The sequence below is a fragment of the Rhea pennata genome, chromosome Z (genome assembly GCF_028389875.1).
Source record: "Rhea pennata isolate bPtePen1 chromosome Z, bPtePen1.pri, whole genome shotgun sequence".
NCBI classification, from domain to species: domain Eukaryota; kingdom Metazoa; phylum Chordata; class Aves; order Rheiformes; family Rheidae; genus Rhea; species Rhea pennata.
In genome coordinates this window covers 37,235,044-37,250,427 of record NC_084702.1, presented here as the reverse complement: position 1 = coordinate 37,250,427, position 15,384 = coordinate 37,235,044, and positions in this window count along the sequence as shown.

Below are 15,384 nucleotides of genomic sequence, written 5' to 3'. Positions count from 1 at the left end.
ATTCTAGAAAGTCTTAAACTTTTAGGAAGTTCAGCAAGGGATTCAGATCCGTGTATGCACACTCTTAACTCTCTGAGATGGAAATCTTCAGCTATGGAAGTGTTTTTCCCAGTACATGATATTATCAATGTGGTTAAAATTATTGCACTCCCTAGCAGCCTCATGAGTTCACCAGAATGTAACAAGGTCCCTTGACATGGCAGTGATGAAGACACGGGGATAATAGCACAAAAAAAGACCAAAGTAGTACTTTGTGGAAAATCTGCCCTGTGATAAGTGGCTGTGCACGTCGTTCTGTCGACTTTCCTCCAGCACCAGCTGGATTCGGCCACGCTGCATGACCTCTGCCACGCAGAGCGCTCGCAATCGGAAAAACTTAATCAAAGGCCTTTAATAAAGCTCTAATATTGCACAGGTCCATGTAGTATAAAATCATGTCAGCGCTTTGGCAGAAAGGGTGTTACGAACCTATAATATCAACATGTTTAATGTGCTCCTCGACTGCTGGATAGTAAGTAGGTTCAATGTACGATACGGCGAAGTTGTGACACTCCGTGTTGTCCAAAAGCGTCGGTTGCCTCTTGCGCCTCTTTCGCCCGTGCGCTGCGTATCATTGGCAATGGGAATACATGATTGAAGGAAAATGTCTCTGCCGGTGGCCTCAGCCCTGCGCCAAAGTCGTCAAAGTCGCCTTTGACTTCAGAAGGAGAAAGACCACTGTCAAAGGCAAGTAACGCCACCATGGGATCTAGCAGTTAGGGAAAGGTAAGGGAGAAGCTTCTGTCAATTAGTCTACTGCTGAGAGGGTTAGGAAATGTGTTTTGCAAAAATGAGCCCTCCTCTCTAAACACAAACACAGCTAAAAAAGATTAAAAAGCAAACACTATGTTTACTGATGTTTACTGTGCAGAGACCTAACTGTATGCACCTGTTTGTCGGGTTCCTTTCACTGAAATTCAGACACAAGCTATTCTATATTCATTTAACTGGATCTTCTGTTTATACAAACTGTATCCTCCTCACTTTTGGGTAAACCACATTGATAAATGCTAAATTCAATTTGCATACTTTATAAACAGCTTTATGTAGCAAACAGACCTACAGAAGCGAGATAGATCAGTGTTCAGAAAAAAGTAACCTGGAACATAACTGGCTTGTGGGTCTTAGGGTTGCTTAGTTTAACCCACAGAAGGAATTAAAGAACTATTTAGATGTTTTGTTATACAAAGCTTAGAAGGTGGCGCCGCGCAACATCCTCAGGTAATATTTATTGTTCTGTTTTATATTAGCTGCAATAAATAGTGTAATCATGCTGCATCTTAATTTTGCTTTAAACTTCTTAAATACAGTTGTGATCAAGTTTAAAGGAAGTAGTTTGCAGCAGGTTTCTTAAATAATTTGGCAACAGTAGCAATAATATAGCTACTGCATGCATGTCTGTATGCTGTTTTATGCATATGGGTTTGATTTTGTATTTGTTACAGTAGTTAGCCTGCAGCATCTACAGTTTTGTGGAAGGAAGGTTATCATTGCCCCCAGATGCTGCTAAGCTGCTACCACTAGGATCTTTCCAAAAATTCACTGCTTTAAGAAAGAGATGCTGACTTCATTCAGTTCTAAGTAACCATAATGCTGCCCTCCTTTTCCTTAATGAGGTGGAAGATTGCTTCGGCTGAAACTAGGAATTGACAAAAATAGTATATTTAAGACTTAGCTCCTGCTTGGCTGTAAACGTAACTGGGAAAGGACACCCAGTTTCTTTCTTCAGGCTTGAGCATTTCAGCTGTATTTTTCAGCATGGACTTTAATCTTTTATTGGACACTCTGATCTTCTTTCAATTTTAAAATCACTAACACTGGGTGAGAGCCAGCAAACCCAGAAAACTAGATGGGCTTGTTGATTAAGAAAGAAATCCCAGTCATTCATTTTCTGAGACAAGTGAATTCTGACATATTTCTACTGCTTTTTCCCTAAGAATACTCATACTTCTAATAGACGTTTCTGTAGAGGAGATTAGAATTAATTATAGAGAACTCAAGAGAAAATCTATGGGGAAAAGTATAAAGTTCTCTCAGCCTAGCGCGCCAGACTCACAACTGAATGCTGGACTTGATTTTGAATTTCCTTGCTCTTGGTTATTTATACCGCAGTGTTAACTTTATTTAATTTTTCTGGCCATTAGAAATAGGCTTGGAACTCCAGTTTTGAATTCTGCTTTGAAACACCCCAAAGTTCAAGGAAGTTCAGCTCTGAGTTTTATTTGGCCTCTTATAATGAGCAAAATTCAGACTTGGCTTTGGGTTTTGACACACCCAGTAGCTGGGTATTGCTTTTGGCACAAAACCTTTTCTACTTGCAATATAACTGCGAGGCTTGGATCTCCAGAGCTTTGCATACTCACGGCTGCGTAGTGTTTACAAAACGCTGTTATTCTGATTTGCACATGATTGTGCAAGGGGAGGTGAACAGTCAAGCTCCTGTTTTCTGTTTATGTAATACTTGCAAATATTTGGCAGCCTTCGTGAAGGCATGGTTACCCTTTAACTAAAAATGTTTTGGCACAGTGGGTGCATCCAAGTTTTGAAATCCAGGTTTGCAGCTTCCTTGCAAAGAAAAGTCTTCTGGGAGTGTGGTCATAACAAGACAACCTCCTTGCGCCTTAATGCTGGCCAGCTCGCTGCGACCAGGGTCACAAGCAAATAAGCAGAGCTCGGAGATGTAATGTTTTATGTACTTTCCAGAAAGCCTTCATTACTGGATTTGCCCGAGAGCACCAGGCAGAATAAAACCTCCCAGAAACATGCCGTCACCTGTCTGAGCAGCTTCGGGAACATCGCAATCCATCCATCTGCCCTGGCGAGGGAGGAATCCAGCTCAGTGCACCGAGTGTACTTGCCTCTTGGCAAAACACAGAGCACGTTTTTTTTTTTTTTTTTTTTTTTTTTTTTCTGTTGTGCTCTTGTGCCGGAAGATCAACCAGGCAATTTAGAGGGCAGCCCGTGAATATGTGGTAATTTAAAAATGATTAACAGCACTTTCAGCTGTAATTTCAAGATCAGAAAACTGCTTGGCATGGGGAGCAATTTTATTGGCTGTTAAAACATTTTTAAAATGTAGCATAATATATAAGACTTGCTTTGCTGCAACAGTACCTTTAATGGTCAGCTTTCTTTTAATCAGATTCTACAATATTCGTTTTCTCAGGAATAACACTACTTAATTATAAGAACTTTAATAAACCAATTCTGTTGGTTGTAGATGTCTTGGGATAATCAAATTCTCAGGGGTAGAGGGGTGTTTTGCTTCTGCCTCATAATTGGCCAGGATTGTGATTATTTTATGATAAAACTGCACCTCCTGCTAGGTCATGCTGCTTAATTAATGCACTCTTTTTCAAAGAATTTACCAGCCCCTGAGAAATGGGGCTGTAGCCAGATCTTAGACTTACTCTACTGGAATTATTTAACATGTAGGAAAGTGTTTGTTTCCATCCTTGAAGTGAAAAGGTTTTGTTCTTTGGCACACCGAGGAGAGTCAATCTTCTACTCTCCCTTATTTCTCTTTTGCTGAATAGTTTCAGATCATTGCTTACTGGAGTGTGGCGTGCAACATTTTTATTTAACTATATCCAGCGCCTACAGAGTAGAGTGAGAGATGAAAACCTCAGTCCACAGCCCAGTTACAGAAGAGAACACATAAATGTCAAAGTTTGTTTAGTTTTAGCCATCAAGAGCTATCTCTAGGAAGGAATGAGAGAGTATCACAGTCATGGTTCTGTGGCAAGTTGGGCTTTGCCTCCCTTGGGAGGCTGCCAACGGGAGTGCTGGGAGGATAGTACTGCTGGTCCATCTGAGAGCGATTGCACGGGCTCACAACGCCTTTCGCCGGATGGATGACACGGAGGGTACGAGCTCCATGGCCATATCTCCAACCATCCCAACCATCAAGGGCGTTGCCAAAGCCTGTCTTCACACCTCTGTACGCAAAGTGCCAGGTTTTCAGTTGATTGCCTCTCAATTGCTGAAGGATTAAGCAGGTAAAGGGTCTGGCCGTGGGGTATGTGCTCTCTGTGAGCCTTTGGAGACTCTGCTCCTCCATGGCCTGAAGTCCTCTGCACTGCTCTTCAGTAGTCTCCATGTTGGGGAAAGACAAAAAGTAAGTAAGTCTGCAGTAAGTAAATCTCTGCAATGCCCTGCACTGGAGCAATAGTGATGAATTTACAGCTTTCATACTTTTAAAAATGAAATGTTTTGACCTGCTGTTAGATTGGTTGAAGCCTTCTTCGAACAAACTTCAATTTATAAGTATTATGTTGCAAACACGCTGATACTATCAGTGACAGTGGCATCCGTTGAAACAGAAATACCCTACATCAAGCACATTTTGAAAATAATGTTACCACCTAAAAGCTTCTCTCCTGCTGAAAATGGATTGTACAATAGCTTATCAGTCGGAGAAGAGTGCACAGGAGGGGAAAAAAAAAGGAGAAATAAAAATAATAAAAGCCACTCCTGTGTAGAACATTAGAAATGTGGCACTAACAAAGACTTCCCGTTCCACCTAGAATTAGTGCTGGCAGAGGCACCTCGCAGGGCTGTGGGTGTACTCAGCTGTGCAGAGCTGATTATAGAAGATGAAAGAGCCTGGCAATTTATTTCATCTCGCACTGAAGCACTGCTGACAACTGAAAGTGAGGACAGAAGGATTCATTTGTTCAACTTCTGTTTTAGAAAGCGGGCTTCAAATGATACCACAGAGAAAGCAGAGGGAAATGCTGTGGTGTTGGGAAGTGTCTATTTTTTATTTCACTGACTCCAAGATTTATATTTTTAGCTGTTTTTTTTTTTTTTTTTTTTTTTTTTTTGGATGGGAAAGAGTGTTGATATTTGAGATGTTTGCAACACGAGGCTACTAGTGAAAGAAGTAGGTGGCATTGGCCTAACTGAATGCATGTAATCATAAGTTATATACACATACAAATATTCAAAGAGGGAATCTATAAATAGATATATGTGTAAATATATATACATGTGTACATATACATACATACATATATATATATATATAAAAAACACCTTTCTTTTCATTTTATTGAACTACTGTGGCCTCAACAGTTTCATAATCTTTTTCAGTCCTGAAATGTTTAAACTGGGTTATTTAATTGTAGTGTTAAAATTTACTCAGCAACCATAATAGTATATAATTCTTGGCAAATTGGATGACATATATTTTACCCTTGATGCTTTTTTCTTGCAATAAAACCTCAGGGATAGACGGCTGGAGCCCTTAAGAGATGGATACATGCAGGCGAACAGTACAAGAAACAGGTATGGTATGAAACCATCATCTGGAGAAGTCAGACTCTACTTTCCCCTTATTGTCTGTGCATGCAGCAGACAGAACAGGAACCAGCGGGCTTAAATTGTGAGTGGAAAAAGTCACATTAGGCATTAGGAAATCTTTCAAAGGATCAGGATAGTGAAACATGGGAAAAGAGTGCCTGGGGATGTCATGGAGCCTTCCTTCTTGGGAATCTGTAAGACTGAGCCAGACTAACATCTGTCAAGACTGACAGTAGCATAATTGATCCTGCCTTGGGGAAAGAAGAAAACCAGATGATACCTTGAGGTCCCCATGATTCTGTGTGTGTGTTGGTTATTTTTAAGGACTGCATCTTTATTTTTAAATCATGGTTAACCAAGCATGTTATTTCGCTTTAGTGCTAAAGCATAGTTTACAAAGGAAAACAGCCTGACTATATCCGAATCAGAAAAAAAGGTCTGCTGAAATGGTTGTTATATTGAAATCTGATTAAAATCTGACCCTACCTTCTGAACATAGCCTAACTGTTAGCTGCAATCTAGAGGATCTGGGTTCTCAGAGGGCTGAATAATTACACACTACACAGATTTTGTAAATTCCAAACCAACAGAGAAGACATCCATCCTAAGATTTTGTCATAACTGTGTGTTTGGTTCTAGGGTTATAACATAATTACAAACCAGAGTCTCATCCTTAGAACTCCAAATTCCTATTGCTTTGTTTTTTGCCCACAACACATTTTGGGTCAGAGGCATAGCTAAATTGTTACCCTGGACTGTAAGCTATAGGAGTATAACCATTTTTTAAAAAAAATTCACATCTAACAGAAAAATAGTAACAAATAGCTTCAAACTGAGTCAAAGCAAAAAAATAACAACTTTTCTCATGAAATGAGAATTCAATAAGATCATTTTTATGTAGAAAAAATATATTTTGATGAAAGAGTTCAAAGACTTTACAAATTAAGTATTGAAAATATTTTTAAATTATCAGAATTAAAAGTTTTGGTCTTTCCATTTTTAAGCATTTTATTAGCTAAATTTATATGAACAGAACAAAACTCAAAATTCTTCAGATGGCCCTGATCTTCGATTTTTAATTTTAGGTAAAAATTTTCACCCAGCTGTATCAAGCATATAGTGTACGAGTGTACCTAGCTTAACAGCAGTTATGAAAAAGCACTGAAATATTTATGATAAAAGAGAAATCATGCTGAATTGCAGCTTTTGTACAAGTTTACAGGCACAGGTGCAGCAACAAAGTGAGCTGGGAGCGCCATGCAGTTCATAGTGCATCAAATCAAGATAGTGCTAATGAGGTGACTATATTAGACTAGATTGAACTACTTGTATAATTTTATCTGTTGTTGCCTTTTGGTGCAATGTAAAACTCTGAAAGTCTTTCCCCAAGTTTGTTTAAGATGAATTTACTGTGTGCTGCCACAATATTGCATTGCAGCATCGTAATACAAAGAGAATTCTTTTTGGAAGAACTCCTTTATTATTAACTTCCCCCCTTGCATGATTGCCCTTATATACAAACTTTTTCCCCAGATTTTGTTACACCAGTGTATGCTTGCAGTGAGGAACATTTTTGGATCATACCCTCTTCCCCTCTATAACAAAGAGTAGAATCACTTAGTCACAATATTTCCAGGAACTGAAATGTTGGAGCTTTCAAGGATGATACTTCTCAGAGCTGTGACCTACTGGGAAGAGAAAATGTCACGCTAGTATTTGTCACAGTGGGTTGCTGGGTAAACAGCCATTTGTCATTCAGTACTTTTACATATAAAAATCAGTTAAATGTCAACATGCCAAATACTCTCAATTGCTGCTTTCTGGAGCCTTTGTACAATATGCAGTGGAATAGGAGGAAAAAACACAGAGAGAAAAATGATTAGGAAAGTGATCACTAATTAATGAAAAAAGTTCCAATTTGCCAAGCAAGGAACACCACACCAAACTACAACTTTCCAGACTGCAGTTTGGCTAACGCAGACGATAAGCTACACAAAACATGCTGCTTACACGAATCGTAACTCTTTCCCATTAGCTATTGTCAGGTCACTTCCACTCAAACCTGAATACTTTGCTCTATTGCCACTCTCTCATGAAGGCTATGCCTAGCCAAATTAAATAGCAAGGCATAGTTCTCTTTTCTTTGCCTGCGTAATAGAAAGGGATGAGCTCAGCCCTGGCAAAATGTGGAGGAGCTGAGAGTCACACAGCAGAAGGCACACCAGCCAGTTCGGGAGCAGAAAGCACAGGAGACCGTTCGCATTTGGTGGCGGTGCATTCTTTTTTGTATCTGATGCAAGTCCAGTACGTACATTTGAATCCACATTTCAGCCTATTTGTCCATTGCTATTGTGCTTTTAAGTAGTCAATAATTACCTCAGTGTCATCAGATCCATATACGGAGGAATCTGCATCATGTGCATTTCGTTGGATACTCCTGGGTTAACCATTTTCTGTTCTAAATCAATATGGAAAGAAAAAGACTCGGAGATGGAAGAGCCTCAGTACCTGGTATGGATTATAAGGATACAGGTGGTGATGCTGGATGGCAGTAAGCACTAACTGCAGATAGCATCCATTGAACTGACATATTTTCTTTGTATATGGTGTACCTAGCTCACATTTTAACACCAAAGATGATGACTGGTTCGCTACCGCTTGCTTTATTAGCACTGTATTATAGAGTATATATTATTACAGAAAAAATGACAAGGTGGAACTCTGGCTAAGAGAATATCCAGTTTTTAATGAATGTTGTTTCATAAAGAAATGTGTTGATAACAGCTTATTTCAGAGGTTGTATATTTTGTCAAGCAATAGCATATCAGTAGTAATTGTGTTTGAAGAACTACACCAGATGCAGGCATTTCTCCAGCATCCTTTCAGATTTTTTTCCTTAAATTAGGAAACAAACAGCATTTAATATATTTAACTACTATATTAGTTCAACAACTATCAAGATCAACTTTTCTCCTGTGGGAGATTTAAGATTTAGAACAAACTGTAACACAGTGTCAATCTAAGTCACATTAGGCCAATATTCTTCTTTCAAAATATCAGTGTTGACATTATGTGGTGCTGTCCATGACAGGGGATGGTGTCTTTCAATAGAAAAACGTTTTAAAAATGGTTGTATAGCTACTGTCCCTGTGTATATAGGAGATCATATCTACTTAAGTTAGGACCATGTTTTCAGGATTATGTTGGGAATTTCTGTTGTGTGGATGACTAAATCAAAGCAAGAGCCTTGTGAGACCTTCTCCTACGGTAAGCCTTTGGGAAGTTTCTTGAATCTTTAAACTTTATCTGCAGCAACTAATCCTCTCCTCGTGAGAAGGAAGGAGCAAGGGCTTAGTGTCCTTGCCCTCATCCTTACCGTCCAGGTCTTACTGTCATATTCAGAAGCTGCTTGGTGGCCTGCACACTGAGTAGAGAAAACAGTAGATTTCAAAACTCACAATTTGTATTATGTGACGTGAAGGATAGTGCTTCCTTTTTTCTGTGAATTGTGTATTGCAGGTAAACTATGGAGGAAACCTACACTAGCAAGAGATTCCATTACTATTAAGTAAGTGCTACCAAAGAAATAAGAAGACAACCCAATCGTGATGAGCTGCAGAGAACGGCTATTTGAAAGGCAACTACCCGCAATCTTCTTGTTTGGAGGGGAGCAGGCACCTGTGCTGTCTTTGAAATGCTTTGGAGGAGTGGGTAAGCGAAAAGAACTCAAAACAATGCGTGGGGCAGAGGGGATCAAAAAGTAAAATAGCGACTCTTACCGATAATGAATTTTTCAGTAGTTCCTGACACTGCTTCTGAAAGACTCCAGACTGATAAGTCTGAATGATTTCTGTTGGAGATTCATTTCAAAAGCAAACCTCACTCACTGCCAAGTGCCTGAAAATATATCGGCCTAGCAAAAGACACTGGAAACTTGAGAAAGGGGAAGGAGTTGCTATGCTTTTATTTTCAATAGTGACCTTGAATGGAAATGGTACATTGCACAAATTCTGAAGTTGAGCAGAACTCACATTTTAGGAAGATTTCTCAACGTAACAGCAATGTGTTAAATGTGTTTATGCCATCAGCAGCTATTATAATTCCCAGTCATTTCAGTGTCTTTCACTTTGAACTTAATAATATGCCTTTTTCTTCCAATTTTGTAGGCCTTAGAATTATATGCTGGTATAATGAGTACACTCTAGCAGAGCAGTAGCACAAGAGGAAGATAATTTAGTACATTCTATCTGTTAAAAAAAAAAGAATTCCACAGCTTTTAAAGAAGCATTCTATAAAAAATTGTTGTACAGTTCTTGAGACTATTTGTCATATCATGTACATGTCGGGGCCTTAACAGGCTTGGATTGTGAAGGTGCTGATGCTAGGGCTTTCCATAAATAGTGCTAAGGGGAGAAAGATACAGACGTCAAAATTGTACAGTTCAATCTGGTTCATAAAACAGCTGGGAAAAATGAATTTGAGACACTGCCAGAAAAAAAAATCTGGTCCAAGTTAAGCTGATGGTAGTCTGGATACTTCATCACATGTCTGAAGTCTATGTAGTAAGTTTTTACCTTCCCAATACATTTTAATCTTGTAGGAATGAACATTGCTTTGTTGGGGGAAAAAAAAAAATAAGCGGAGGAATGATTATTCCTTTCATAATGTTGCTGTTTCTACTCTCTTTTTCTACTCTAGCAGATACCAGCAGTGAAAGCAGGATTCTCTGGCTGTCTAGGATGTGGTTAGTTAGAATGGGAAATCGCATAAGTTTTTGTTTAAGGAGTGGAGATGATGATAAATATAGGAAAAAATGAAGTATTGGGCAGTTAATATGGAAAGCTGTGTGATGTAGAAAGATCTGTGATGTTTTAAGTATGGAATTATCAACAAAATTAAGAAATGAAACAGGGAAAAAGGCATTATGGGATTAATTAGTCTGTGGTCTCTAACATGCTAAGTAGTCCTATGAGGAGATGTATCTCTTTCAGTATTCCTGTGCAGCAGGCGGGCATTTTCCAGGGTTTAGCTCTTGATTACCCTCAAAAAGGAGCAAATCATGAGAGTCTGAGGAATAGTCTGGTGGATAGGATGCAAGTCAGGGATTCAGTCTCACAGGAAACCAGGGCCCAATTCCCAGCCATGTTATAGGCTGAGGAAATCAATTAATTAATTCCTGTCTTAGTTTCCCATCTGTTTTAGTACCTTCCAATTTTGCAAAAGCATCAAAAGATATATTCTGTTAACTGCTGGGGTGATGCCTGGGAGCATTGCTGAGTTTTGATGTGTGCTTTTGGTGTTAAGCTGTTACTGTGGTCTCTAGCATGCTTTTAGCCCATGGGAAATAGCATTCTGCCAAACAACTCCTGAGCACATCTGGGAAGGGAGGCGGTCCCATGGGCTCTTCTCAGTCTTCCTCCTCTGGGCAGAGGTGGCTGCAGGCTGGCAGGCACACAGGCTATGCTGGGCATAGACAGATTTGGTCTTTCAAACAAGCTTTGGGTGGCATCTTTCCCCCTGAATCCTATTGCTTTCTGCCATGATGCAGTGCTTTCACAGCTCTTTCAGAGCTTCTTCCCCAAAACTCTTGGTCTTTCTTTCGGCTCCCAAGACTCCTGTGCGTAATTGCAAGAGGCAGGGAAAATATCAGCATAGGTGATTAAGATGAACTGCTAATTTCCCTGAGCGAAAATAGTGAGAAGGACGCTAAATGGGAAGCCAGGGTGAAGGAACCCACACCACAAATCTGGCCCTTGTTACTATTATTGATAAGTGGTAGTGTAGTTTCCTTATAATATAGCTCTGAAATGTCATTGCACACACACAGGGATTTCAAAACATTTAGCAGTACTTGCAAATGAGTTCCAAGTACACAATTATTTTCTATACATTACTGATGCTGCGGCCTCCATCTCACCCCAAATCGCTGTTTTATATTCCATAATAAAGGCAGAAAAAAATAGATTAGACTTGAAGGCTGTATAAGCCTTTACAAATTCCCTTTCTTTTACAGCATCTTAGACTTCTTTTTTCTGTGTGGGCTGATGTAGGTGCCTGCTTATGTCTAACCCTTTTATAGTGCTTTGTCCTCATACAAATAATCATGAAAGCACATCAAATAATAACAGCAGGGGAATCACTATGCTGCCAAAAGGTTCCCATCAAGCAGCTAGAGTGTAGTCATCATTATAATCATTTTGAGATGTTGAATGTAGTTAAACCAGCTAGCTCAGCTCTTTGGAAATCTCTGAAGCTTTTCTCCTAAGAGCAAAGAAAGATCCAAGTATAAATAAGGTTAATAAAGTGTATAGAGAAAAAAAAATCTGAGGTGCTACATGCAAACATATATGTATATGTATGTGTGTGTGTCTTTGTGTGTGCATGTGTGCACATGTCCGGCTCTGCATCCATGAAGAAAATCTCTTTTTAAAGATTTAAATAATTCATTACATCCTTTTGACTATGCTTGAAGGTGAATGTGTGGAACACACAACAAGAAAGGGATGTCTGCCTTAGCCTTTCTTTTCAGCCTTTAATCTATCACTGCTCCTGTTAGTGCGGCTCTGCGTGGAAACGCCGTAAGTTAGCAGAGGACATTGAGAGGTCCAGGTGATAATTGTAGTAAACTTGCTCAGTGCAGCAAATTGTTGTACTGTTTTGTGCCCTGTTCTAACCATTTGTAAAATCAAAGTATATGATTCTACCTCAGAGAAGTGTGGTGAGGCTTAACACGTAATTTTGAGTTCCTTTAAAAAGAGATATTGGCTAGAGGTGCTAAGTGTTATGTCAGTTAAATTAGTTGTAGGAGTGTATTTTGTCTTTGGCCTCTGTTCCTAATATTAATTGCAAAGACATCTGCCTTTGCCACGCTCTTACTGAAGAGTCATTTCACATTTTTAATTTCTGTCGTGAGAAAAATTTATTTGTGACTCTCATTTTCCATTGAACTTTTTTTTTTTAAAAAAAAAAATTTACCCATTCTCTCTGCTGGTTGGTTCTTCTTACCTATATTTTTTAAGTTCTCTCTCCAAACTACTCAGAGTCCTTTCTCTTAACCCGTCCTTACACCTCAGGAAACATTTTGTGGTTAAGGCTATTCCGCTTCTCCCGAGCTCCCTGTGACCCTCCAACAGCCCTGCGGCAGGTTTACCTCCGGCTGTTTTCCTCGGGTCTCCACGTGTCTTCGTGTTGCAGGCGGACGGGAGGTCGTGCTGGGGAAAGGGAAGCGCTGTGCAGTACGCCCGCTGCAGTTGAAAAATACCTGAGGTAGGTAACGTTCGTGCTAAGGCGCTGTGAAAATGCACAGAGTTCAACTACAGTCAGTCTCGGTGTTATTTGTCCTCCGTGGCAAATGGTGTAGTGTTTGCGCATTAGCCAGGCTGCAGGAACAGGGACAACTCCCTCCGGGTTTGAGACTCGGACGTTGCCTCCAACTTCTACATTGTCTCTTTGGTGCTTTTACACTCAGTGGGAAGAAATATATCGTAAAGAGAGAAGCCTGCAGTGTCTACACTTCACTGTAATGCGTTTGGCATATCTGTTTCCATCTCTTAAAGATGTTTGGTGAACCATACATTTCACAGAATATACCACAGGGTGCTCGCCGTGAAATATTATCATAAGGCATTAAGCAACCATGGTGGAAATAAATGAACAGCAGAAGTGTATAGGGTCTCAGCCTTCATTTTTTCTTTCATTCACTCAGCTGACAGTTTTTAGGCACAAGGATATATTATAATTCCACTACTCTAGTGGAATTGAGCTTCTTCAGAAAATATAAATCAACAGTTTGCTGGAGTGCTGGTGGTACGTAACCTGGCTGTTCCCAGGGTCACGATCGAAGTTCTGAAATCATAAGAAAACTTTACCACAATACCAAAGTACTTTGGTTTCCATCCAGACTGTTTTACAGCTGAGTTTGGCATTTCTTTGTGCACATCTGAAAGAGGAGAAGGACAAGAAGAAGTCCTTTGGTTCTCCAGCTGGGCAAATCCTTACTCAGGTAAATGACACTTGTCCCTGTGATCCACCGAGTGACCAAGAAAAGTCACCTGCGACAGCGTTTTCAACATCCTTACCAATGCTGACGTGACAGACACCCAAACTCCTCTGAATTCTGTTATATTCATTGCTCGCAGAGAGGGTTTCCACCAGTCTCCTTTAAGAGTCTATCTAACTATATGTGCCCAAGTTAGGACCCTAATTGCCCTTAAATAGGTGCCTAATCTAGGAAAGAGAAAAGATTGAGGCCCTGTGACTCAGACCTGCACTGTCCTGAAGAGCCCTTCGAAGCTGACTAGCCCTCTGCAGACACGTTGCAGGCGGCCTGGAGTGACTCCGGTTCCCCGCTCTGGTGTCTCAGGCAGGTGCTTGAAGTTGGGTTGTGTGAATTGCCTCTCTGCGTCTGGTCCTGCCTTCCTCGAAAGCATTAGGAATCTTTTTGTTCATTTGAATAGAAGTAGAAACAGCTTTAGCTCTCTCACCTGTATCCAGCCCATAAGCAGAGTTTAAGATATACCTTGAATTTCTTGACCTATTTTTTCCTGCAATTCAAACTAGCCTTCTTCAAACCTCAGCACTTTCAGATATCGCTACAGAAATGACAGTGTTTCTTTTCTGAAAACTCATTAGTTAGCTTGTGAAACACCCTGTTTATGAGAGCTTTCCTCTTACCCATTAAAACAAACGAATGACTTATCAGATTTCAGAACACTTGTAAGGTGAGCTTTACGGTTCCCATCGAATGGTAAGCCCTGTTTGCGAGAACCGTGCACCTGTCTTCAAGCATTCAGATCGCGGTATGCGTTCTCCACGTTTTCAGACTTGTGAGATCCACCAACAAAATATAGAAAGAGAATTGTCCTAATTTTAAATGGGTCAGTCTAAAGGTGAAATCCTAAGATTGATTATTTTAACTCTCCAGTGCTCCCAACAAAGTTCAGGAAGGTTGAGAATATAATACGGGAAAAAAATGGACTGAAGTACAGAAAAGATTAAGCGAGCAAACTGTACGACCATGACCCCTGCATATAATAAAAGCGTTTTCTGTGCAAAATTAAGACTGCTGTTAGATGTGCATGTACAGATTTGACTGCAGATATATACAGCAGTGTAATTTTTGTCCATTCTGACTTTTCTACCGCTTGATTAAAAGACTAGACATTTCCCCTTGAGATTTGCTCCTCCGCCTAATGTGCTGTAATTGCAACAGAGTGCTTGGTACAGCAGCAACCAGCACTATTCTGTAATAAATTTAGGTCACTGCAGAGTTCATCATGTAGTCCATGGCAACAGAAGATAAAGCGCTGGTTAGTTCATCTCTAGCTTTTAGCCGCAGTGTCACTGATTCTCCTGTCTAATGATATCAATAGAACTAAATGTAGGCAAATTGTTTAAGTCCCAAGGTCTCTTCCTTCCTACTGTGTATGTAATATTTCAGCTAAGGAAAACAGAACATAGCAGCATTATATCAGAGTTGTGAACCAGGAGAGTTCTTAGCCAAGAAAAAGATAATCACATTTTACATTGGTGCATTCCTTTCCTATTACCATGTAATCCCTCAGATCAATATTTTTGAAATCCTTTTGTTTTTGCAAACCCCTACACTTATTTCTATTTCTCTAGTGAAAACTGGACGGAAGTTGTGTAATCAGAAATGCTGATTGCAATTGCTAAGTATTTGGAATGAGTTTGGGGAACGCTTTGCTACAAGAAATTTTTCTGTCTGTTTATTTGCTTGACCTTGTGCTTGAGAAGATTTTATTCTTTGAGTTTATTTGCAAAGTGGCCATTCAGATTAAATCCTAGCTGCTGGCTTTTTCTAATTTTTTCCCTTCAAGGTTTTTTTAAGTTTTATTATTCACCATCTGATAAACTCAAAGAGGACTAAAAGCCTCTTTCTGCCCGCATGCTGTGTTAGGAATATCAGTAGGACTAAAATACAGTATCTTGGTTTGCATAAAACTGTACAGAACTGACTATTTCTTCACTTAGTTATGTATTTTACCCCTTTATTGTTGCTGCTGCTGTTGCTTGTTGCCT